The following is a 25,987-nucleotide window of genomic DNA, read 5'->3' as shown; positions in this document are numbered from 1 at the left end:
TTGCCGGTTAGGAAAAACCTTGTGTTTTCCATTAAGGGAATTAATGTGCATTGTATGTAACTGGTTAGACGAAATTATGTCACCGAATATTTGCTTACACATTTAAAAAATGTAACTGGTTACAAAAACGCGAGCCTTTTTCATTATTGGAATTCCATGTGGATTGACGTAACCGATTACACGTAAATAGCTAACCCATTATTTTTTAACACGTTTAAAAAATGTAATCGGTTACAAAAACACGATCCATTTTAATTGATGGAATTACACGAAAATATGTCACAGATTATTTCTTTAACACATTAAAAAATGTAACTAGTTTAAAGTAAATATGTCACCAATAATTTTTTTACACATTTAAGAAATGTAACTGGTTACTAAAACGTGAGCCTTTTTCTTTAATTAAATTCCATGTGGATTGATCTAACCGGTTACACGTAAATAACAGACCAGTTATTTTCTTACACGTTTTGAAAAATGTAACTGGTTACAATAGTGTTGATTTGTCATTAATGAAATTCCATGTGAATTGATGTAACCGGTTACACGTAAATACGTGATCGATGAGTTTTTTTACACATTTAGAAAATGTAACCAGTTAGGAAAATGTGAGCATTTTTCATTAATAGAATTTCATGTCTATTGATGTAACTGGTTACACATAAATAATTGATCGATTATATTTTTACACGTTTAAAATATGTAACCGGTTACACAAAAGCATTACTTTTCATTAATGGAATTCCATGTGGATTGATGTAACTGGTTACATGTAAATATGTGACCGATGATTTTTTTACACGTTTAAAAAATGTAGCCAGTGACAATATCACGTTGCTTTCATTAATGGAGTTCTATGTGGATTGATGTAACTGGTTACACATAAAGATGTCATCGATTATTTTTGTAATATGTTCAAAAAATGTAACCGGTCACAAAAATGCGTAGCTTTTTCATTAATCGAATTCCATGTGGATTGATGTAACAGGTTACACGTAAAGAACTGACACATTATTTTTTTACACGTATAAAAAATGTAACCAGTTACAAAAATGTGAGCCATTTCCATTAATGGAATTCCATGTTCATTGATGTAACCAGTTACACATAAATATGTCACAGATGATTTTTTTAACACGTTCAAAAAATGTCACCAGTTACAAAAATGAATTGCTTTTTCATTAATGGAAATAAAGTACCATTGAAGTAACTAGTTACAAGTAAATATGGCAACAATTATTTTTTACATCGTTATAATATATTAGCAATTATAAAGTACCAGTTTTTTTCATTAATGGAATTCCATATGGATTGATGTAACGGGTTAGATGGATATATGTGATAGATTATTTTGTTACAAGTTTTCAAAATGTAACGGTTACAAAAAATGCGTGGGTTTTTAATTAATGGAATTAATATACATTATATGTAAACGGTTACATGTAATTTTGTGAACAATAATTTTTAACAACCATGTACTGTGACAACTGTCTTGTCAAATTTTTGTCGCTGCATGGTTTATTTAACCTAGACCCTTGGATCTCGAATTGATGTAATCGTGTGGCCTAGATCGATTCCTGAAGTTTACGTATAAATAGGACAACTAGACTTGAACCTTACCACCTTTGCATTCAAAAATCTTCATTTTTCTTCTCAAAATACCTACACAGCCTTCTGTTGGGGCTTTATGCCTTAATTAAAACTCAATTTCTTTGTAATCTCATTTATTATCAATAAAAGAATAGAAATTATTTTTTGATTTGGTCAATCACTTTGTTCACATGTTATATTTTCATGATTATTTGTTTAATATAAACTTCTACTAAATCCTGAGCATATAGCTAATCGTATTTATAGTGATGTAATCATAGTGGAGTATATTTATATTTATATGTTCAAATATAAGTTAGTCCTAAGATTAATCAGTGCACAGGATTTACACTGACTTGCCAATCTATGATATGATCTACTTACACATCGCAGTGTTATGTTCTTTCCAGAACATTAGCAAAGTAGATAAGATCAAATGTATTTGTTACATCGGACTGGAACGATATTGACAGTACAGAGGATAAGTAAACATAACGTTATTATCTATTCTAGTCATATCATATAGTTTACCATAGGTCAATTCAATCTCAATTATGAGTAGTTAGTATTCTAACTAATTGTATTATTCGAGTTCTTTGATTTGTTCGTTACCAGCTTACCGTACGAACTAGCCCATACTTACATCTTGGGAACTCGATAGTATAATTGAGTGGGAATGCTAATCATAGTTATGAACATCTATAGCTTCTGATGAAGAAGTGAAATGATGGCATCCTTTTAGTTTGGTTCAAGGAACTAAATGATAAAGATCTCATTTCAGTAATTAATATTAGTTTACTCTCTCCATACTCATGGTCGGTTGACTTTCTCCTTGCCCTTACCTGCACCACAGAGCACCAGTGAGCCGAAGCCCAGTAAGAAAACCCTCACAAGCAGACAACATATGCACATCAAACACTTAGCATATAAATAGGCCATCATTAAGCTAAACACATACGGCCAAGCCGTCCCAGGTGCTTTACCAGGCCCTGGGTTCGCAGTCCACACCGTGAGGATATCCCAGGTATCCTTTAGGGTCTCGCCCTGGCAACTCGCACTCCACGTGCTCAACGCTGCTCCCGGCCCCTTGCCGCACTCGACCTTGCACTCCACGTGCCTAATGCCGTTCCCGGCCCCTTGCCATTCCCGGCCTTGCCGACCTCGGCCTGCACCGTTCCTGACTCTTGCCGAACATTTACACATATGCAACCATAGCATAATAAAGCAAATGAAAAACCTGAACAAATTCAATCAAAGGGCTATGCCCTGCAACACATTCACATAGGGCTCAGCCTTGCACACAAGCTTTATGGGAACAGTGGTTTTCTTACCTGTAACCGAGCTTCCCAAGCCCCGCGATCACGAGCACAGTCCTCTATCCCGAGCCTAGAAGAAAACCTAGTCACAACGCATGATAAAGGATTCCATATATATTCGAGTGACGGTTTCCAAATATAATTCTAGCTTCCGGGACATTGAATTCCACCAAACACGGTGGTGGAGTCGATCCTGAGCACCCTAGGTTAGGTTCCCGCGCCTAAAACCTCCATTCAGACAAAATTTCCCTTTTGAGCCGCGGCCCTAAGAGTTGGCATCGCGGCCTGCCCCCAAAACAGAGGCTAAAACCTCTCTGATGCCCATTTGAGCTGCAGCCCTGCCCTATGGCGCCGCGGTGCTCCCCAGAGGCAGAGCCTCCCTGGCTCATCAGCTTCGTAGGGCCGCAGCACTCAAGAACAAAGTCGCGACCCAACCCTTCGAGCCCAGAAAATAACACCATTTTCACCTAAAAAATCAGTCCAATTATCCCCAAAATCAAACCAAAAATCCCAACTAATTATCACAATGGTTATACCATAAATTCAACAACAAAACCCAACAAAAAACTTAAGCCAAAACCTTATAAAAATCAAAGTTGAATCCTCATCCCTCCAACATGCAAAACTCTAATATTCAACCTTAAAACCAGATGCAAATTAACACAGTTCCACATATTAGGAGCTTACCTTGATGAGTTTTATTTCTGTGTAGATTCTCTAAGTTCCAAGCTTTAATTCCTCAAGACTATCAGCCCAATTCCTTAGCTTTGGCTAGTTTTTCTCCAAGATGTTCTAAGTCTCCAAGAGTGTAAGAAAACCAGTGAAGGGAGAGGGAGTGAGTCGATTAGAATAAGTCTGGGGGTTTCCTATTTGTTTGTTTTATTTAACTTAAGTCCATATGGTTACCTCAAGGCTCGGGGTACCAAAACGTCCCTGAGGGCAAAACGATAAATTTCCCCAGTATTCATTCCTAGACATTCTAACCTCAAATATATCTCCAAATATTTATTTCTATAACGCAATAACCCCATAAGACATCTAGTACCCAAAATACCCCTCGACTCGCCTTGAGTCGGATTCTCAACCCCGTCGTGACTTTTCGGCTAACTGCTCCCCAGAACTGTCTCGGATCATGCTACACAGATATATCACATACATATCATGTTGATCACATTTATACCCTCAACGGGCTAAAATCACAAACATACCCCTAATATCCAAACAGGGCCCACATGCATATTTATTTCAACTAAACATGCATCCTAACCACATACTTATTATATTCACATATATTAATACATTATAACAATTATTGCCCTCCAGGCACAATAATCAAGGCCCCAAGCCTTATTAGCAAATTTGGGTCGCTACAACAAGGGTGGTGTTCTGAACCCTATAGGCTACACCGATTTAGATTTTCAGACTAATGTCGATGACAGGAAGTCTACTTCTGGAATGGTGTTTACTCTAGGGGGTGGAGCTGTGATATGGAGAAGCATAAATTAGTCTGCGATCTCAGATTCCACCATGGAGGCTGAATACATAGCTGCATTAGAAGCAGCTAAGAAAATAGTCTGGATAAAGAAGTTCTATTCAGATCTTAGTGTTATTCCATAAATGGATAAACCACTTGTGTTGTTTTGTGACAACATAGGATTGATTGCCAACTCGAAAGAACCTCATAGTCACAAGAGGAGTAAGCATATAGAAAGAAAGTATCGCATTATTCGAGAATATGTGGCCAGGGGAGATGTGAAGGATATGAAGATTGCATATGAAGACAATCTTGCGGATCTGTTTACAAAGAAACTGCCAGAAGAAACATTTGATAAGCATATCAAGGAAATGGGATTAGTATAATTAAGGCATTAGTTTCAATTCCTGCAAGTGGGAGTTTGTTGGGGTTTTATGCCCTAATTAAAACCCAATTTCTTTGTAATCTCATTTATTATCATTGAAAAAATAGAAATCATTTTTTGACTTGGTCAATCACTTTGCTCACATGTCTATTTCCAGAATTATTTGTTTAATATAAACTTCTATTAAATCCCGAGCATATAGTTAATTGTATTTATAGTGACGTAATCATAGTGGAATATAAATACGATTATATGTTCAAATATAATTTAGTCCTAAGATTAGTCAGTGCACAGGATTTACACTGACTTGCCAATCTACGATATGATCTACTTACACATCATAGTGTTATGTACTTTCCAGAACAATAGCAAAGTAGATAAGATCGGATGTATTTGTTACATCAAACTGGACCGATATTGACAATAGATAGGATGAGTAAGCATACCGTTATTATCTATTCTAGTCATATTATATAGGTGACCATAGGTCAATTCAATCTCAATACTGAGTTGTTAGTAGTCTAACTGATTGTATTATTTGAGTTCTTTGACTTGTTCGTTACCAGGTTACCCTACGGAATAGCCCATACTTACATCTTGGGAACTCAGTAGTATAATTGAGTGGGAGTGTTAATCATATATATGAACATCTATAGCTTCTGATGAATAAGTGAAATGATGGTTTCCTTTTATTTTGGTTCAAGGTGCTAAATGATAGAGATCTTATTTCAATAATTAATATTAGTTTACTGAAATATCATTTACAAGGAACTAAGTGTTTTAAGGATAAAATACAATGAGGGGTAAAACGATATTTTAGTCCCATCTTATTCTAGACTGTCTATACAGGATTGAGTGACAATTATGGTTGTAACAATGAATAATTAATAACGTATCTATATTTCTTATAGAGCGTTCTATGAATTCAAGAGTGCAATTTTGAGTCTTTAGTAGAATCACAAGGAATTAATAAGTTAGTAAATTTATTTGTTAGATTTATGATAACTTATTGGGGCTTGATTTCATAGGCCCATGGTCCCCACTGTACATTGGATAAAATAATCTAGATAGTCTCAATTAATTGATTTAATTATCAATTAGAAATATAAAAGTTGACGAGGTCAATTTTGGATAGTTTCATAGAGTTATACAATTTAGGGAAGAAAAGAGAAATTAGGGTAGATTTATTAATTAGTATCTAAATTACTAAATAAGTTTAAATCTTAGTTCAATTATAATTAATTAATTTTATAAAGGATTTCAATAATTATTTAATTGATTAAATCAATAGAAAATAATACAGGGCTTGATTTTAAGTCCAACGGGCTTATAATCAAATGGGAAATTTCATGGGCCTAAAGCCCATGATAATTTTGTCCTAGGGCTGTTAGTTGGCTATTATTATATTGAATTTTTAATTAAATAAATGACCTAATTGAGTCTATAAAAGGAATTCAAAGAGGGAGTTTAAAACATAAGTTGAATCACAAGTTTCTAAGAAGATGAGAATATCTATTACGTTTTAGATTCTCTCGACTGCATAAGTCATTTTCTACGCCTCAATTTTTCTCTTCTATTCTTCTTCTCTCTGTATCTATCTCATTTGTTTAGAATCGCCCACCCTAGTCTAGGTGATTCTAAGGATACTTTGGAAGGTTGTGAAGAAAATTGAAGAACGGTTCAATTTCCTGGCAATACTTTGCGACAGAAAAGAGACAAGGGTAGGTCAAACTGAAGGAAGGACTTATTCATTCCCCTGCATACAATGTAAATGTTCTTATTTCTCTTTGTATTCAATTTTAGAAACATGTTCTACGTTGTCTCATATTAACTTGTTTAATATTAGGTCTACATGAAAATAAATATAGATCTTGTATAAGTTTTCCCAACACTTTCTACATTCTTCCATCTTCCAGAAAACAAATATGTAAGTATCTTTATATCCAGTTTAAATTTCATCTTCTTATGTTTCATTAAGTTTTATGAAATTTTCCTGTATATTTCCTTACTTCAGTTAAATTTGAATTTAGTATGGGTTTATGTTAGGCCAAAAACAATAGCACTAGGTCTGATTAGAAATAATGTACAAAAAGAAACGGATGATCTTTTGGGTTTTGAAAGAGGATCGACTGAGTGTGTGTATAAAAATTTGAGGGGTCTTAGGCTCAGTTTTGGGAAGCTTAAGGGTTACGGTTTCTCAAGTGGTTTTGGATTAAACCGCTTTACAAAAAGTTATTGGGTCTTACACATGGACCCCGAAGTATCAGGGCTTTCCCGAGTTTACAGTGCGTGGTCACTAACCGCACCTGCGCACACTTATTAGTGCTAGGGAAAATCTTAGCTCATATATATCTTAGGTCGAATAGATCATGTTCAAACCCTTGGGTTGCCATACCTTTATTATCGTAGCAAGGTTTTATCATAGGGCACTTCTAACAGGCTGCTTTGTCGCCAAGCCAGCTAAATCATGGCCCACCAGAAGAAATCAGTCTCTTCTTTTCAAAGTAAGAGTAAGGGTAAGAAAATTGCATCTAAGACCCTTATTCCCCAATTCGGCCCAGTAGTGGATAGGGAGTTCGTAGTGGACCCCAATTATAGAGTCCAAAGAACTTTACTTAGCTAGTTAGATAGAAGTATTATAGTAATAGTAGTATTATTGTTATGACTGTGGATTTTTGGTTCAGACCGGGATTTATTTGGACACTCATAGTAACACTTGATGATTTTCTAAGTTTAACCTATAGTTTAAGAATATTAATTTTAACCTAAGGTTTGATTAATATGACTGATATTGAGGGTGATATTTATTATATTATAAGGTTTATATAAAGACCCAATAAGATAATAGCACATGTCATGTGTATGTTTAATAATGATTAAGTATTTTGAGGAATAAATTTATTAAGGTTAAAATTTGAATATCCTAGGGTCCGTCAGCAGCTTTGAAAACGTTAGAGGGCTTAGTCAAGGTTGTTTACTCAATTAAAATTAAGCTAAAAATGTGTAATTTCGTGTTTAAATATTCAGTGTATGCCAATATATCGCAGCTATAGGGGGCGATATATCGCAGCACGAAGATACGAAAAACACGAAGCGTTGCACGATTGCCTCGGGCATACTGGCCCAAGCAATATATCGCCCACAGGGGGCGATATATCGCCTCCTTCAGGGCATTTTGAAAGATTTTGAAAATGTTCTCCATTCAAATCTTCAACCTCTTGATAAGTCCAGCATCTTTCTGAATGAGTCTTCAGCCTCGGCTGAACGATAATTCAAATGTTTTTCACGTAAAAAGCCATTATTTTTATTCAAGTTAAATGAAGATCTTTTCATTCCTAAACTCTATAAATAGGACCTAGTACCCAGCCATTTATTCATTCTTCAAGCTATGTTCAGAGGTTGCAAAGTTGCTAGGTTATTGTGAGAGTGTAAACACTTGGGTTGGGGATCATAAGCTTGATCACTATAAGATTACCAAACACTTGGGAAGTAAGGTTTTATAGCATTTCGGTTCAAGGTTTAGATTGACTATAGAAGCATTCAAGGTATTCCACACTCTAGTCCATTTCTGTATTGTTTTCCTTGAAATTCATATAGTTTTCTACTCAGCCCCTAACTTCATTCTTTATTCTTGGATAGGAAATCTAAGTTCTTGAGCATAAGGTTTTTGGTAAGTATATTCTTGATGGTATAGCTCTTTCTTCACTTTCATCCCCTTTCTTCGATATACTCACCCTGTTATAAATGGTTTTTAGGAGTGTTCCAAGGTCCCAAACCTGTTCTCATATCCCAGTAATTTTGGTAAGGAAAATAGGATAGGATTTATGTTATATGATTTTATATGTTATCTTATGATTTTATGTTATGTAATATGCTATGTTAAGTATGTTTGTAGACTTGGGCATATGACCTATACAACTAACAAGCCCCGAATAGATTATGGGCATATGACTTGCTTAGCTAGCAAGCCCCACTAATCTAATGGGCATATGACTTGTTTAGTTTATGGGACCCCAAGTAATAATGGCCATTATAGTATGTATGTGACATAAGTGTTATGATATGTTTTATGTTTCTTTATGAAAATTATGTATATGGTCTATGTGTTAGATTTTCCTTGCTGGGCATTAGGCTCACTCCTTTTATGTTTATATGTGTAGGAAAATAGCTTAGTGGCGGGAAAGGTTCTTGGAAGCTTGGGGAATGTGTATTGAGGCAGAATGGATTTAAAGTGCCGAGAGTTTCGATTCGAGGATGAAGTCTTTACTTATGGTTTTATGTGTATTTTCCCGCACTTATTTATGTAATCTCTTTTTAATTACCATTATGTTATGTTTTGATTTTAAAACAATGGGATCCCATATCCTACTTGAGATTTTATGTAAGTTTAACATTTGTTTTTACAAGTTTTAATAAAGTTATGATCTTCTCACTTGTAAGTTCTGTTAAGGATTAGGGTCTATGTGTAGTTTTCATTAATTGTCCAAAGTCTAGAGTATTTGGGTCATTACAGTTGGTATCAGAGCAACGGGTCCTTCGCATGAAGTTCTCCTTGATACACACACTCAAAGCTCTGAATCTGACCGCCAAGTAAGTATTTAAGTTATAGGTATTTTGCTTATGTGTATAGCTAACGATTTTTAGTATTTATGTTTTCAGTTAAGTATGAATGGAGCATTAACTTATGAGGATATCCAAGCCATTAAGGCTTTAAAGAGAATAAGAGAACCAAGAAACACCATAGGAACACTAGAGAGAATCACTTGAAGATTGCATTTGTTCCACCGAGAGATAGGTCATCTTCAAGAATCTAGGCAAATCATGATGTGAGCAACGGAACAATATGTATTAGTAATTAGACTGTTTAAAGATTTTCATCCTGTAATAGCAGCCTTAGAGGAAATATGGGAAACAATGGATGATGAGGACGAACTACGAGCAGCAATGCGATATTACTTCCTCCTAATTAGGTTCACTTCAAAATCTGAATTTCAGTTTACCAATGAGCAAAAACATAGGATTTTCACAAACCTTCCTAGAGGACATTTTGATGCACATGACAATGAGGATTATGAAGAGCTAGATGATGATATGTTAGATGAAGGGTCGGATGTAGAAGATCCTGATTTTTAGAATAGTAGTTTTCATTGTTTGTTTTATTTATTTCTTTATGGTTGTAATAAGTGAAAAACTATTTTTTTTCCAAATGAATATCATGTTATTTTATTATCATGTATGAGTTTGATTTTATTTTCACAATCATAATAAATAATAAATAAAATGAATAATGACTAAGTTCGGTGAGGGTGGATACAAATCAATGAACCAAGTTTCCTTATTGAGAGTTAGGGGGCCATAGCAGTGGGAACGATTTTACTGATCCCAGCCCTCCCTCAATATTGTTAACTTTGGAACAAAGATAAGTTTCGAGCCTGAGAATTAAGTCATATAGGATGATTAGAAACAGACTTAGAAAATAAAGATGACTCATTTTTCTAAGTATAGATACCCACTCTAAATAATAAATAAAGACCTATATAATTTTTCATAAGAAGTCATAATAAATAGGTCCGAGATATGTTTGTTTTAGAATAAGTTTTTGCCTTAGAGCCTATTAGGTAAAGTTCTAACATGCTTCTTTCAACTGTTAGAACTTTGGTATGATGTCGCTCCGAAGATTTACACACACCAACGGAAACGCCTCCAACGCTGTTCCAGCGAACAATGACGTTCCTCCAGTTCGCAGAAGGGGAGTGCGTGCTACTACTAGCCGCAACGCGCCGGCACCGCCAGCTGACAACACTGCGGAGATCGCCAGATTGCGACAACAAGTCGAGGAACTTTGGCAGCAACAATGCCAATAGGCTCAGACTCAAACTCAGCCTCAGCCTCCACCGCAGCCATAGCCACAGCAAATGGCCTCAGTACCCCCAACAAGTTGGTCCATATGCGGGATGGCCAGTGGCGAATTACGCGCCGTATCCAGTACAACACATGGAGCCAGTGTATGAGAGGTTCCACAAACAACACGCTCCAAACTTCGAAGGGACTACAGACCCCTTTGAGGCAGAAGAATGGCTAAGGAATTTGGAGCCAATTTTGATGCACATGAATCTCAGTAATGCGGACCGCATATCCTGCGTCTCGTCATTACTCAAGAAGGATGCCAGGATATGGTGGGACTTGGTCCAGCAATCGCATGATGTTGCCACCATGACATGGACTCGATTTGTGGAGCTGTTCCACAAGAAGTACTACAATTCGGTTGTACTCGCTTCAAGAGTCGAGGAGTTTGCCAACTTGAAGCAAGGAAATTTATCAATGGCAGAGTATGCTCGTCAGTTCAACCTCTTAGCTAAGTTCGCATCTGAGATGGTTCCAACCGATTTTCTGAGGGTAAACAAGTTTGTTAGAGGACTTCGACTGAAAATCGAGATGGGGGTTAAGTTAGCAAACCCGAGGAATACTACATATGTCGACGTTCTTGAGACGACAATAGAAGTAGAGAGGTTGCAGGCTAATGTAAGTAAAGAGGAAGCCGGTAAGCCTGAACCTAGACAGCAGAGTCAACCTCAGACCAGTCGGAACAGCAATTATAATGGCAACAATCAGTCCGGCAACAACAGTAATAGCCAGAAAAGACGGCATCCGGATAGCAAGCAATTTGACAGCGATAAGAGGGCACGGACGAATAATGGGGGTAATAGGCCGGGTTACGTAGAATACCCGCCATGTGCTAAGTGTCAGAAGAAGCATCCTGGAGAATGTCGCGCAAACACCAAGGAATGTTTTAACTGTGGTCAGGAAGGACATCGAAAAAGAGATTGTCCTCAGCGCAAGCCAGAAGGAAAGAAAGACGACAAGATGGTTCCTGCTAGGGTTTTTGCCTTAACCCAAGGAGAGGCTGATGCTAGCAATAAGGTGGTCACAGGTCAGGTTTCTATCCTCAATAACTTATGTTATGTATTATTTGATTCGGGAGCCACTCATTCGTATATCTCGTTAGGAATGATAGAAAAACTAGACAAACCTTGTGAAAGATTTAGAACTAGGTTTGTAACCGAGTTGCCTTCGGGCAAAGTAGTTCTATCATCACGGATAGTACGAGGCGTACCAAACAAGATTGAGGACATAGAACTAGAAGGAGACCTGATAGAACTAGTGATCAAGGACTTCGACGTAATACTAGGCATGGATTGGCTAGCACGGCATGGCGCAACCATCGACTGCAAACGCAAGAAGGTGATGTTCGAGACTCCTGACGGACAGAGACTATGCTTCATGGGACAAGCTTCAGGATTACGCACCCCGTTAGTATCATCTCTCAAAGCTCAGAGAATGATGGAGAAAGGATGTCAATCGTTCTTAGCCAGCATCACAAATGTGGAAAGGGAGGCACCACTTAAGGTTGGAGATGTCCCTGTTATACGAGAATTTCCAGAGGTATTTCCCGATGACTTGCCAGGATTGTTGCCAACTCGGGAAATAAACTTCACGATAGAATTAGTACCAGGCACCGAGCCTATCTCTAAGGCACCATACTGGATGGCACCTACGGAACTCAAGGAGTTAAAGACGCAGCTACAAGAACTCCTAGACTTGGGTTTTATTAGGCCAAGCCATTCACCATGGGGAGCTCCGGTACTATTCGTGAAGAAGAAGGACAGAAGTATGCAGATGTGTATAGACTATTGCGAGCTGAACAAGGTAACGATTAAGAACAAGTACTCACTACCTCAGATCGACGACTTGTTTGATCAACTCTGAGGCGCAACTGTATTTTCAAAGATCGATTCACGGTCCGGGTATCATCAGCTCAAAGTAAAGGGAGAAGATATTCCTAAGACAACCTTTAGGACTCGTTATGGAAATTACGAGTTCTTGGTTATGTCCTTTGGTCTTACTAACACACCATCCGCGTTTATGGACTTAATGAATAGGGTCTTCAAGGATTACTTAGATAAATTTATCGTTGTGTTCATCGACGATATCTTAGTATACTCCAAGGATAAAGTAGAGCACGAGGAACATTTAAGGTTGATTTTGACGCGATTGAAGGAGCATCAACTCTACGCAAAGTACAAGAAATGAGAGTTTTGGCTTTCGCAAGTGGCGTTCCTTCGGCACATTATATCAAAAGACGGAGTTGCAGTAGACCCATCAAAGGTAGAGGCCGTGAAGGATTGGCCCAGACCAAAGAACGCATCTGAAGTAAGAAGCTTTCTAGGGTTAGCAGGTTATTATAGGAAGTTTGTAGAGGGCTTTTCTAAGATAGCCGCTCCGCTCACCAACCTGACCCGGAAACAACAAAGATTTAACTGGAATGATAAGTGTGAAGAAAGCTTCCAGTTGCTTAAGGATAAGCTTTGCTCAGCACCAATACTCAGTGTACCAACACCCAACGATAAGTTCGTAGTCTACTGCGATGCATCAAAGCAAGGATTGGGTTGCGTGCTGATGAAAAATGACAAGGTGATAGCCTACACCTCACGACATTTGAAGGAGTACGAGCAGCGCTATCTAACTCACGATATGGAGTTGGCAGCGGTGGTCTTTGCGTTAAAAATCTGGCGCCATTATCTTTACAGAGAACGGTGCGAGATTTATACGGACCACAAGAGTTTAAAGTACTTCTTTACTCAGAAGGAGCTCAATATGAGGGAGCGCAGGTGGTTAGAATTAGTAAAGGATTACGACTGCGAGATCTTATACCACTCGGGAAAGGCAAATGTAGTTGCCGATGCGCTTAGTAGGAAAAGTTATGGAAATTTAGCAGCTTTAGCCGGAATAGAAAAGCCGCTACAGTAGGAGTTGATCAGTGCCAGAATAGAGGTAGTTGTAGGCAAGCTGGCTAACTTGTCTATCCAGTCGAATCTGCTAGAAGATATACAGATTGGTCAGAAACATGATGACACACTAGCAGCACCTATGGATGCAGTGAGAGAAGGCAAGACTACAGATTTCTCAATATCTAGTCAAGGTTTATTAAGATATAAGGATCGGGTATGCGTGCCAAATAATCAAAAGATTAAGAGGACGATTTTGGAAGAAGCGCATAGCACCCCATACTCAGTTCATCCAGGGTCTACCATGATGACTCATGACATCAAGACAATCTATTGGTGGCCAGGGATGAAGAAGGACATAGCAGAGTTTGTGTCCAAGTGTCTTATATGCCAGAAAGTGAAAGCAGAGCATCAGCGGCCTGTGGGCTTATTGCAACCACTTAGCATACCAGAATGGAAGTGGGACGATATAGCTATGGACTTCGTGACAGGTTTGCCAAGGACGAATAAGCAGCATGATTCTTCTTGGATAGTAATAGATAGACTAACCAAGTCGGCTCATTTCCTGCCTATTAAGACTTCATACACGGCAGACCAATATGCAGACATCTATATCCAAGAGATAGTACGGTTGCATGGAATCCCCAAGACAATAGTGTCGGATAGAGGATCGGTGTTTACATCGAGATTTCGGGGAAGTTTACAGCAAGCTATGGGTACTAAGTTAAGTCTTAGTATGACTTTTCATCCTCAGACAGATGGGCAATCCGAGCGTACGATTCAGATTTTAGAGGATATGCTACGCGTGTGTGTACTTGATTTCGGAGAATCATGGAATAAGTACTTACCGTTGATAGAGTTCTCCTACAACAACAGCTACCAGTCAACAATCAGGATGGCACCTTATGAGTTGCTATATGGAAGAAGGTGTCGATCACCGTTGCACTGGGATGAGGTAGGAGAAAGACAGCTACTTGGTCCCAAAGCTGTTAGGCAAGCTCAAGAAGCAGTAACGCTTATTAGACAGCGTATGCTTGCTGCTCAAAGCTGTCAGAAAAGCTATGTGGATGCCAAGCGACGCGATGTGGAATTCAAAGTCGGAGATCAAGTCTTCTTGAAAATATTTCCTATGAAAGGTGTAAAGCGGTTTGGGAAGAAAGGCAAGCTTAGTCCCCGATTCATAGGTCCTTTTGAGATATTGGACAAAGCGGGAGCAGTTGCGTATAGACTAGTGTTGACGGTGAAATCTCGTCAACGAAATTAGATCGGAAAACTCAAAGGTAAGTCAGGTGATGTTTATATAAGAACTAAGAATAAACTTTAAGGAAAAGTAAACACAGATAAACAATGGAGCAAGCCTTGGTATATTTCTCAATAGCCTCTGCATACAATGAATTTTCCAACCCCCTTCTTTGTGGAAGTGGGGTTAATTTTATAGTAGGCTCTAATGGCCCTGGGTACATGGTGGTCCAGGGAACCAGATGGTACACAAGTACACTAACAGGAGAGTGGTTCCAGGGGTAGTGGTGTCGGCTCTGGTACAAGGTCAGAGATCATGGGAACACCTCACCTCTTGTACCTGGTCATGCCTCCACTACCTGCCTGGTACGGGTGTCAGAGGAGTGGCTGGTGAGGACAACAGATGGTACTTTGTTTGTACCTCCACTACTTATCTGACGTGGGTACTATGTCCGTACTCTAACTCCTTTCATTTCGTCAGTGGTCTCCGTACCTCATGAGATCAATGCCATGTGACCCTCATTTGCAAGGCATAGATGCGAGGTGGTAATGACCCATGCACTGGCCGTACCTTGCAAGGCTCCTAGTGGTGAAGGGCCTAGCTATACTTGTCTCCTTGCGGCATGGATCCAGACTAGTGATGTGATGGTGCAACGGCCTCCCGAGAAGATGGTGGCCTACGGGCCTCGCTGGGGGCGCGCGCGCATGAGGGCCTCGCTGGGGGCGCGCGGCTGATGGCCTCCCTGGGGGCGCGCGGCTGATGGCCTCGCTGGGGGCGCGCGCATGGAGGGCCTCGCTGGTGGCGCGTGCCTGATGGCCTCGCTAGGGGGTGCGCACGCATGAGGGCCTCGCTGGGGACGCACGGCTGATGGCCTCGCTGGGGGCGCGCGCATGAGGGCCTCGCTGGTGGCGCATGCCTGATGGCCTCGCTAGGGGGCGCGCGCGCAGGAGGGCCTCGCTGGAGGCGCGTCCATGAGGGCCTCGCTGGTGGCACGTGCCTGATGGCCTCACTAGGGGGTGCATGCCTGATGGCCCGAGGACCCAATGAGAGTGTAGGCGTATGGGGGTCTAAGTGCGTTCTTTGGGTCTTTTATAAGCGTGGAATATTGAGCATCCACGGGTGTATGTCCCGGGCATCTTTGGCAGCGTTTACGCGTATGAGTGCATCTTGACCCGTGAGCATGTCTGCCTTGCGCGGGCACGTCGGACCTCACTATGTGAGGGCCTTATGCACCTATCCTCTTGCAGTATTCATTGTGGCCCCTTAGCTTAGCAGGGCCAAACCTTGTGGCTCATAATGTGTTGTTTCTCAGGAGATGATCTCCTATATTCAACAAGGCCTACAGGCTCAAGCCCAATAACATGAATAAGTGACCTTTATCCCTATGTTCCAACCAGGGACTAAAGAGTTTTTATTTGGTGAATTTTTGGCATCCACAACTAGCCCTACCGCCAGCACTAGCAGATCGTCACAATGTGTTCCACATCTCGATGCTACGCAACTATGTGTCAGACCCATTTCACATTCTCAAGTACGATACGATAGCACTCCAGAAAGACTTAAGTTACGAGGAACGACCGGTTAGCATCCTGGATAGGGGGATGAAGCAGTTACGGTCCAAGAGCTTTCCTATAGTCAAAGTCCTATGGAGTAATAGTTCTGAACGAGATGCAACGTGGGAGTTGGAAGAGGACATGCAAGGCCGGTATCCGAAGCTATTTGGTAAGTAAATTTCGAGTACGAAATTCTTTTTAGTAGGGGAGAAGCCAAGGTAACCCATATAGAGAATTGAACCGAGTTGCTGTCAGTTTTAGTCTAGTCTGATTTAACCCAAGGAAGCTTGTGAGTCAACACCCGGTTGATCCAAACCTGAATGTGACACGCATTCAATGTGTGGGTCATTTGGTTGTATGGTACGACCATAGCTACCCCCGATGTCCTGTAGTGTTAGATGATACCCTTCATTTTAGGTCAACCATTTTCGTGGAATAGGGTACAAACATTTTTTTGTTGCCTTCCCTATGTCATGGTGTTTTTACAATGGGTATTAGGAAAGTCGTGCATTAATCTAGTTCAGATGAGGAGTTCGAACCATGTAGGTCCCAAAATGTAATAATATTATAGTCCCCCCTCTTCTAATAGTCCAAAAGTTAGAGGTTTTACCCACCCCGGTATGTAATCTAGAACAGATCATAGTAGTTTCCTCCTCTAGCTCGGAGGGTAGAGTTCTTACTCTATTCTTTGCCTCATCCTTTTGCAGGCAAAGATATAGACCTGAAGTGCGCTTTCAAATCTGGTGGGGTAGGAGCTGGACCAGTAGCGTCTTAAATTTTCTAATAAGGCTTAGGGCCTTGATTAGGGTGCCTGGAAGGCAATAATTGATTTATTATGTTAATATGTGCATTTGATGAATATGTGATTAGAAATGCATGTTTAGGCGAATTAAATATGCATGTGGGCCCCATTTAGTTATTAGGGGCATGTATGTAATTTTAGCTTGTTGAGGGCATAAATGCAATATTTGTATATATTGTGATTGATACCACGTGTGAGTGGTGATATATTTGTGATGCATGATCCGAGACAGTCCTAGGGAGTAGTTTGGCTAGAATGTCACAACGGGGTCGAATACCTAGCTCGGGAGGAGCCTAGGGGTGTTTTGGGTATATATTATGTGTTCCAGAATTATTGAGTAATATAAAGTTATTTATCAATGATTTAGTTATGTCGGGATTCAACTGGGATTTATAAGGAATACTTGGGGATTTAACGGGATTTAGTAAATGACTAAATTTCCCTTGGGTTACTGAAGGGTTAAGGATAAGCTTAAGGGGGCTGTTTGGTCATTTGGCAGGAGTATTACTTAGCTCAGATGATTTCAGAGACCACTGGAATCAAGTAAAGGAAACAGAAACTCTCAGCTTCTTCTCTCTCTCGGTTCTCTCTCATCCTCTGAAAGACACAGCTGGTTCTTGGAATTTTGGAGGATAAATACAGAAATTAAGGCATGGAACTTGGGAAGGATAAGCTTAGGGAGCTAGAGAACTAGTCTAAGCTCGAATTCATCCTTGAGGTAAGAAACCTAGCACTGAATTACTTGAGTTTCTGCTGAGTTTTGGTTCGAGTTATAGGTATGCATGTGGATTGGATTATTGAGTTTAATTTGGTTATTGGCTGAGTTTATGTGATTATTTATGGACTTGTTATGGAGCCTAGATTGTGTGGAAGGGAAGTCAAGGCTTAATTCTGGGTTTAGATATTGAGTTGGGTTGATTTTAGAAGAATTGTCTTGAAGAAAATGCAGAAAAAATGGAGCTTTTCTGGGTTTGGAGGTTCGAGCCGCAACCCGAGGCTGGGAATGTTGTGGCTCGTGTGTGCGTGAAGGCCTGGGGAGGCCTCTGTTCTTGAGGTGCGCCACGGCCCTAGGAAGGGTATACCGTGGTCCATGTCTCCTAGCAGGGAGGCATTTTTCCTCTATTTTGGGGCGCGCCAGGGCCCTTAAGGGGCTGGGCCGCGAACCTAATTCAATGTTTTGGCTATTTGAAAGATTTTGGCTCGGGAACCCAAAAGTTAAGGCTTGGAAAGGATTTTACCACCCAGATTGGTAAAATCTATGGTCCCAGAGACGAGAATTATATTCCAAAGTTATTTAATGGATTAGAGCTTGATGGATGGCCACTGTTGATGTGTTATGACTAGGTTTTAGGTGATGTTCCGGTCAGAGGACTATGCTCGGGATTACGGTGCTCAAGAAGCTTGGGACACAGGTAAGAAAATTGTTGTACCCGTAGAGTAGGGCGTGGCCCTAAAGTTTTTATGGCATGGCCCTATATGATTGACTTGCAGGGCGTAGCCCTATTGATTATGTTTTGTATTTCTTTAGGTATTTGTTGATTATGTGCTATGTATTGCATATATTTTAATGAATGGTGAAGGTCGAGAACGGCACAGGCCGAGAACGGCAGGAAGCCGAGTATGGCAAGGGGCCAACAACGGCGTTAAGCACGTGGAGTGCAAAGCCGAGTACGGCAAGGTCCAAGAGCGGTGCTAGCATGCGTCGTGTGAGATGTTAGGGCGAGACCCTTCTCGGATGCTGGAGTCATCCTCACGGTGAAGACCACAAACCCAGGGCCTGGTAAAGCGCCTGGAACGACATGGCCGCTATGTGTTTAGCATGTTGGTTGTTTTGTTATATGTTGATTGATAGATATGCATATGTTAATTGTTTTGTGTTGAGTTTTCTTATTGGGCTTCAGATCATGGGGGCTCTATGGTGCAGGTAAGGGCAAAGGAAATGTCGACCAACCATGAGTACGGAGAGCGTGAAGCGACATGTACATGTTCGGTCTACCTGGCTGTCATGGCTTGGGGTATTTTTGGAAAAGTGATGTATTAACCTAAATTTTGTCGCCTAGTCGACCCTTAATGTATTTTGAGTTGTAAATATTTTCTAAACAGTATTTTGGGATCCCAAATGTCTAACTTTTAGTATTTTCAATGAATGACTACATCTTTATATTTAATGTCTTAAAACGACCTTCAACACAATTAGCTACACTTTTAACCTAAAACCTCGATTAGCGAGATATTAGCATGTTTTAAACTCACTTAGTAACGGCTCTAAGGAAGTAGGGCGTTACAGGACCCGTCATCAAGAAGCCAAGAATATCAAAGAAAAGCACTTCCAGAGATGGAGCTGCCACCAGATCCCCTTCAAAGGATAAAGGTTCATGCTCCACTCAAAAGCAGCAATAGAAAAAACAGCCACTAGCTGAGGTAACTACAGTTACCACGCATGAAGCTCCTCCTGCTCATTTTTGCGAACATGCTCTAGTTCCTCAAGCTGCTTAAGGCAAGGCCCCATCTACTCAGCTACCAGACACGCAGTCTGTGGACTTGCAACACCCAATCAAGCCACTCGAGGATGCAAGAATCACGGAAGCGCTTCGTGGCCCTACACGACATGGTGAGTCACATGGTTGGTCATGCCAACCAAGTGAATGTCAAGGACCTGAGGTCCATAGTGGATCATTCCCCAGGGGACATCCTAAAATCAGCCTTGGGAAAGAATCTTACTGTGAGTTATCCTCTTCCCTCCTTACATTATGTTATTTCCCCCTTTTTCTTTACATTTCTGCGAGCTAATCCTGCCATGTATTTCTCTTTTGTAGTCTTCATTAGATCAAATCCACTACATTGCTCGAATCCGAGCTCACAGACATAAGCTTAGTGTCTCCCTGGCTGCTAAGACATCAAGCAAATTGCAAAGGAACAGGTCATTGAGGTGAGCCAACACCGATACCAACTGCAGGTCGAGGCAAACACCCTTAACAAGAAACTTGAAGAATTCGATGTGATAAAAAATAAAACGCCTGAGGTCAAAGTTAAAGCCAAGGGGAATGTCGAGAAGATGAAGTAGGATGTCGAGCAGGCGAAGCTAGATGTTGCCGAGGCAATGAACGGCCTGGAGGAGATGCTATACCGGTGTTGGGCATACAACCAGGAAAGATATTTCTCCTTTCTAGATGCGGTGCCTTGAAGACATTATGTTACCAAGTTCCAGGGCCAACTCTCGCAAGAGCCCTCCGAGGCCGTGGAGGCTTCTGGAGCTACTAGAGGGGGTGGCAATGAGGTGACATCACAAGGGCAAGTTACCGGAGCTCAGTGATGTTTAGGGCGCCCTTATCTTTTTTTATCTGTCTTATTTCCTTGTAATTATGCTTTCAAAAGCTGAAACAATCGCCTTCGGGCTCAATTCAAGGTTATTTCTCCTCAAGTTATTCATATGCTTATTAGTACATGTTCATTACTTTATAATCTATTTTTATTCCCCTTAATCTATTATCTTGCTATTCTCATGAACTTTAAGTCCTTCCATGCTCGCAATCGTAGGGTTTATCTTTCGATCGAGATAGATGTCTAATGGCTCGACCAATCATTTTTGGTCGATGTCCTAGTTATATCCAGGAATTTGCTCGCCCATAGTGTTATACCTGTTAGGAATCAGGCGTAGAACCTGGTTATATCCATGATTTCCTAGTTGAATTCTAGGTTTTCTTCCTTTGAATTTTCTTAACTTATTTTGTAGTCAAAATTTCTTTGAAAATTCGAGCTTTAAAAAGTTGTTGAATAATCAATTTTCCGAATTCTAACTTTCAAATTTTATCCAATGTGCTAAATACTTTTAAAGTCTATTTGAGGGTTATATACCCCCCAAGCGTTAAGAATTTATGAATATTCTAGTTTGCTTTTACAAAATGAGGAAGTGATACATTGCAATAATAAGATAAAAATATTTGTTCTGCATTTAAATTACGTAGCAATCTAGTGTTATTAGAATAGAATGACTTTTATAAATAATACTTACACAAAAAAATACTAAAAACATTTAAAATTAGCAAAGTCATCTTATTATTGATAGTACATTTTATGATGTAGAGCATTCAGGTCTGTGGGACCAACTCTCCACTTAACCGAGCTAGTTTGAAGGTTCATTCAGTAATATTTCCATGATCTGGTATGGTCCTTCCCAGTTATTACTTGCTCGTAATCATAGGGTTTATCTTTAGATCGATATAGATGTCCTTCCAATGTTATTTAGGATCTTTATTTGCCAAAATCACCCTTCAAATCTCTGTGTCCATTTACCTTCGAGTTAAAGTAACAAATAATTCTCTGCTGATAATGGGTGAGCTTTAATTGTGACTCCTCTCATTTTTCCTCGATCAGATCAAGAGATGCGTTGAGCAAGTCATGGTTTCGATCTTGAACGAAGGTTTTCTGTCTATGTGACTTCACTAGTGCTTCAATTGGAAGCACAACCTCACTTCCAAAGGATAAAGAGAAGGGTGTGTGCCCCGTGGAGGTATGATATGAGGTCTTATAGGCCCAAAGTACTTGCAGGAGCAACTCAGGCCATAGTCTGTTGGATTCATCTAGTCATTTATTTAAACTCATCAACCTGCCCATTAGCTTGTGGATACGCCACTTAAGAGAAACTCTTTGTTTTGTCGTACTTTTTCACAAAATTTTGTGAAAAGATCACTATCGAATTGAGTTCCGTTGTCAGATACGATCTTCTTTGGGAGCCCAAAATGACATATGATATTCTTCACGATGAAATCCATAACACTATTGGAGGTTATTGTCGCCAGAGGCTCAACCTCGACCCACTTTGTAAAGTAGTTGATGGCGACAAATGCATAGCAAACTCCTCATTTTCCTATTGGTAATGAACCAATCAGGTCAATCCCCCATACTGCGAATGGCCAGGGTAATGAAATCATGGTTAGCTCCATGGGAGCTGCTCGAGAAACTGTGGCAAAATGTTGGTACTTATTACATTTCTATACATATGAGGCCAAATCTTTTTTAAGCGCAGGCCAAAAGTAGCCTTGCCTTAGTATCTTTAGATCCAAGTTTTCCCCCCATCGTGGTCTCCACAGAATCCTTCATGTATCTCAAGTATGATAGTCTGTGCTTCCTCGGGTAAAACACATTGCAGGAGGGGTAACAAATGCCTTCATCGGTATAGAATTTCCTCAACCATAACATACCGTGGGACTTGATATAACAATTTTCTTGTGTCCTTCTTGTATTTTGGTAGTTTACCGATTGTGAGATATTCCAATATGGGGGACTATCCAGGTCGATTTTGTGTCAATCACTCTGACCTCAACCGATACTTCTGTTATGCTTGCTTGTTCTAAGAGATCCACTAGGACCATGTTTAATGTATCTGCTTCTTCGGTGCTGGCAAGTTGGGCTAAAGTATCAGCATTCAAATTCTGCCCGCAGGGTACCTGCTCAATGGAGTAGAACTCAAACTCAGACAACTCATCTTTAACCTTAGCTAGATAAGCAACCATTTTGATACCCCGAGCTTGATACTCCCCCAATATCTTATTAACCTTGAGCTAAGAATCACTATAACATTGGATCGCCTTTTCTTTTAGTTTTTTTGCCACCCGTATTCCTGCCAATAGAGCTTCATACTCTGCTCCATTGTTGGATGCTTTGAATTTGGACCTCAGGGCTGTATGGAATTGATGTCCCTCAGGTGAGATCAAAATTATCCTAGCTCCAGATCCGTTTTCGTTAGATGATCCATCAAAGAAGAGTTTCCACAACTCTTGCACTGGTTCTCTCATTGGCGTATCCTAAAAACTTGTACATTATGCCATAATATCAGCGAGCGCTTGACTCTTGATTGTTGTGTGTGGCTTATGTAATATCTCAGACAGACTGAGTTCAATGGCACACTTAAGCAAACATCCCAACGTTTCAGGTTTTAGCAAGACCTGCCTTAAAGGTTGATCAGTTAAGACGTGGATGGTGTGGGACTGGAAATACAGCCTGAGTTTTCTCGAGGCCAAGATCAAGCAGAATGCGAGTTTTTTTATTAAAGGATATTTGAACTTAGCTCCCAGAAGCCTTTTACTCACGTAGTACACCATTTTCAATGCCTAATTTTCTTCTCAAAATAATACGGCGCTGAACGGATTTTCAATCACAGCTAGGTATAAGAGCAAACATTCTCCAGCTGCTGGTTTTTATATTATGGGGGGCTCAGCCAAGTGAGTGTCCAGATTGTGAAATCCCTACTCGCATTCTTCGGCCCACGCAAACCTTTTGTTTGCTCTGAGCAAGTTGTAGAATGGGAGACACTTGTGAGTTGATTTTGAAACGAAGCAGTTTAGAGCCGCTACTTTCCTAGTTAGGCTATGTATTTCTTTACATGACCTCGGCGAAGGCATTTCTAATAAATACTTGATCTTCTCTGGGTTTTCCTCTATCCCCTTTGTGTTAACTATAAAGCTCAACCAGTTTCCTGACGAAACCTCTAGGTGCACTTCTGAGGGTTTAGCTTCATGTCATATTTCCTTAGCACGCCAAAACATTCTTCCAGGTCAGATACATGGTTACTAGTAGTCTTTAATTTAACGAGCATATCATTGACATACACTTCCATATTTTTTCCGATCTGGTTATCGAACATTTTGTTGACTAGTCATTGGTACGTTAAATCAACATTCTTCAGCTCGAATGGAATAACCTTGTAGTAGTATATGTTATGTTCAGTCATGAAACTAGTGTGTTCTTGGTCTGCAGGGTTCATCACGATTTGGTTATATCCACTATATGCGTCCATGAAATACATGAGCTCATGACTGGCTATTACATCTACCAACTAATAGATTTGAGGTAGTGGAAAACAATCCTTAAGATAGGCCTTATTGAGGTCAGAGAATTCAATGCAAGTTCTCCCCTTTCCATTGAGCTTTGGGACCAAAACAGAATTAGAAATCCATGTCAGATATTTTGTGTAACACCCTGGATAACCAAGACCATTACACTGTGTGTTTAAAATAGTGTGATACTTGCTAATCAAGTCGTTTGACCATAAATATGATCCTAAAGTCAACTAACAAGTTAGGGTTAAAAGATTTTGATCGTAAATGGTGATACATAGGATCCCAAAAATAGTATTTACATGACAAAAGACAACTCTCAAAAATTGATACAACATGTCCCAATCTAATGGAAAAATATAGTTTAGAGCTCTAGTTCTTGTAAATTTCCCTCGGTCATGGCAGTCGAGCAGCTGACAATGTACACTCCACCCCTAGAGCTCTCCAACTCATGGTTGGTCCAAATTCCCTTTGCCTTTACCTGCACCACATAGCACCCGTGAGCCAAGGCCCAGCAAGAAAACCATAAATAACAAACACACAGTAATATGAGCATATAATCAACCTCAATCCAACTAGTTCAGGTGATAAGTAAAATTACAAGCATAAGCTAGACAACAATAAACATCTATTTTCAGATATATAATAACTCAATCAGTAATACAAATAATTAGGTGTCGGCACCCTTAGGCTGAGCCCTCTAGTTATTTAGCTGATCCCGGCTTGCTTAGGCTGAGCTATGTTCAGTACACTTATCTTATGCCCCAGCACCCTTACGCCTTACTTTCATATCGCACATAACAACCATATAATTACAGAATACATACATTCAATTACGAGAAATCTCAATCCCGTTCACAACCACATGGGTGCAATTTTCTTACCTCGAATCTCGAGCGATAAATAAAGAGCAATCCTAAGCACAATCATAAGTCATGAGCCTTAACGATAATCCTAGTCTCAATCAACAATGGATGACGATCAAATTCTAATCCAATAAAATGTTTTTGAAATAAATACTAGCCTTCGAGACCTCGAATTCTACTAAACAGGGTTATAGAATTCGTCCCGAGCGCTTAGGTTTGAATCCCCGAGCGTCCCTGAGCCTAAAACCTTGGCTTCCCTTTATTTCCCATTTAAGGCCGCGACTTACCCTTAAGGGCCACAACCCACCCCTTAGATAAAGACCCAGCCCTCCTTGCTGGAGGACACAGGGCGTGACTTGCACCCCCCTTGGTCGCGGCGCACCTAGCAAAATAAAGGCACCGCAGCCTCTTCAAGCACGCGGGTCGCGGCGCCTGAAGAACAGGGCTGCGGCCCAAGCCCCCAAACCTAGAAAATCCTTCCTTTCCAGCATTTTTCCACAAGTTTAAACCATAAAATTCAACCCCAATCTTAAGTCAAACTCAGAATTGAACCCATAAAACTTATCCTTATGACCCAACCATTACAACTAACCTATAACAATTTTCTTACACCCGTCAAACAACCCAAAAACTGCTTGGAAACCAGAACTCATGCAAACTCTAACTTCTAACGACAACACAACAAAATTCAACCTAACAAACCTAAATTCCAGCAGACAGAACAAAATTCTTACCTCAATTATAACTTGATCCTCATAGTTCTTCTTTGGCTTAACCTAGTTTAACCCCTCATATTGCCCAAGTTTTCAATTCCTTGAATTTTCTCCTTCAAATCTTCAAAATCCCTAAGGTTCTAGAGAGGGATAGAGAAACTATGTATATGGGAGAGTGAGAGATATTAAGTGCATTCCTATTTACTCTGGTAGTTACCTAAACCTCAGCTGATCCTATACCTTAACAAAAAATACTAAAATACCCCTCAAGACAATTCAGCCCTCCAATTGTTCTAAAGGTACTATGGTCTTTTTCCCAATTCCCGCTAATTCCTCAAGTCATCCTACAAATTCTCAGTTAATCCCGACATGCCCAAATAATTACCAAATACTTATTCATTATTCAATAAATCCCAAAATATTCTC

The sequence above is a fragment of the Humulus lupulus genome, chromosome 5 (genome assembly GCF_963169125.1).
Source record: "Humulus lupulus chromosome 5, drHumLupu1.1, whole genome shotgun sequence".
Lineage (NCBI taxonomy): Eukaryota > Viridiplantae > Streptophyta > Magnoliopsida > Rosales > Cannabaceae > Humulus > Humulus lupulus.
This window is presented reverse-complemented; position numbering follows the sequence as displayed.